This window comes from Prionailurus bengalensis, chromosome D1 (assembly GCF_016509475.1).
Source record: "Prionailurus bengalensis isolate Pbe53 chromosome D1, Fcat_Pben_1.1_paternal_pri, whole genome shotgun sequence".
Classification (NCBI taxonomy): Eukaryota; Metazoa; Chordata; class Mammalia; order Carnivora; family Felidae; genus Prionailurus; species Prionailurus bengalensis.
In genome coordinates, this window is record NC_057346.1 from 39,038,277 (window position 1) to 39,039,988 (window position 1,712).

The window sequence follows — 1,712 nt, forward strand, 5'->3', positions numbered from 1 at the left end:
GCCAGATGTGCAGCCAGTTCATCAGCTCGAAGGGACTGGTCTGAGAAAGATCTGGTTCCAAGGCCTAAGGACTGAAGCTGGGGACCCCTAGAGCAGAGTGAGAGGATTTTCAGGGCTGCAGTTGGTCATGAAGAGAGTAGCCTGGGGAACTCCCTGAGAGAGGAGTGAGAGGTTAAAAGAGGTGAGGAGTCAGAAGCGAAAGACACAGATTCCTTGCTGGGACACTGGGAACCACGGGAAGGTTTCAGTGAGGGAAGGAGCCTGACTGCCCGTGCGTTCTAGAAAGAACAGTCTGGCTGCAGCATGGAGGATAAACAGCGGAGGTCATTAGTGGGGAGGACGAGTAGTTAGAAGACTGAATGGATTCGGTGACGATGGCAGTTGGGACAAATCCGAAGTATTGAGGAGGCAGAATCCATTGGCTTCAGTAATAATTCGAAACACGGTGACTTGTGAAGGGGAAGATGTCAAGAGTGACTTCAGATTTGCTGACCCGGAGGCTGGAGAACTCCACCCAGGCCCCCACGGCGCCATTATTTTCCAACTTTCAGAACACAGGCCACTGTCCCCTTTAGGTCTCTGCTTCTACTTCTCGGAACAGGAAAGTTGATCTAGCGAAGTGACTTTCTAATTATAGTCCCCAGGGCCATCCTGCTGGTGTGGCTGGGCCTCAGGGAGAGAGCCCAGGGCTGGAGACAGAGGGTTTAGCTGTGCCTTAGCTCTGCCTGTGACGGTAGGCAGGACACTGTTTCTGAACCTGGGCTTTCATTTGTCTAAATGGAGATAATGTGTTCATTTACTCAAGAAACAAACATTCTGGGCAAAAGATAAAAAGAATGGGACTTGCTCACAGCTCGGGAGGAGGAGCAGACATATAAACAATTATAAAGGAGCTCAGTAAGTGCCGTAGTGACCTCAACTGTATGCAGAGGGAGGTGGCCCAAAGGAGGGAGGGACCAAAAAGTACAGAGGCTGCTTCTAGAGATAGGACATGGGGTACCAAGTAGATCGAGGGAGAGTGGCTTGAGAAAGTCAGGCTGCTCCCCTTCCTCTCTGCCTTTTTTCTTTTCCCTTCCCTGACCCTTACCTCTCCCTTCCCTCCTTTCTAAATAGCAATCCTCTTTCTCACCTGCAGGTGAGCCCCTGAGGGATTCTTCGGAAAGCAAGACTTTGATCAACACCGTGCTATTAACACTCAGCCTACAGAGAGGCGGGCTAGCTTGACATCGAGGGTGGATGCGCCAGTGATGGGCTTCCAGGCACCAAAGCCAGGCCTTACTCCAAATTCTACAAGCTACTACCAACCTATCTAGACTATGTACTGCAGGTTCTAGAGGGCAGATACTGCATTTAGTTCATAGTTGTATCTCCAATGCCTACACCATGCCTGGCACATGGTAGGTGACGAGTAACTGTGTATGGAGTGAATAAAGCTCCACAGAATCTTTCCATTTCAAAGGTCACTGCCTCATGTATTTTTCAGCCTCCAGGTGGGACTGCATCTCAACCACCACACCTGGTGCCTGTTGAGACTCTTGAACAGATTTAATGGCACCCACCTACGAAACGGGCAGAGAGGCAGCTACACCTCATGTTTTTTTGTTTGTTTTGTTTTGTTTTTAAATGTTTAGTTATTTTTGAGAGAGACAGAGACAGAACATGAGCAGGGGAGGGGCAGAGAGAGAGGGAGACGCAGAATCCGGAGCAGGCTC

General features: G+C 49.9%; 1 long non-coding RNA gene across 1 annotated transcript; it reads left to right on the forward strand.

Annotated features, from left to right (window-relative positions):
• Window positions 1-690: 690 nt before the first annotated feature.
• On the forward strand, window positions 691-1,449 carry LOC122483197. The gene is made up of 2 exons (XR_006297327.1): window positions 691-897; window positions 1,136-1,449. It is a non-coding gene; the product is annotated as an uncharacterized LOC122483197 (long non-coding RNA).
• The last annotated feature ends 263 nt before the right edge of the window (window positions 1,450-1,712 follow it).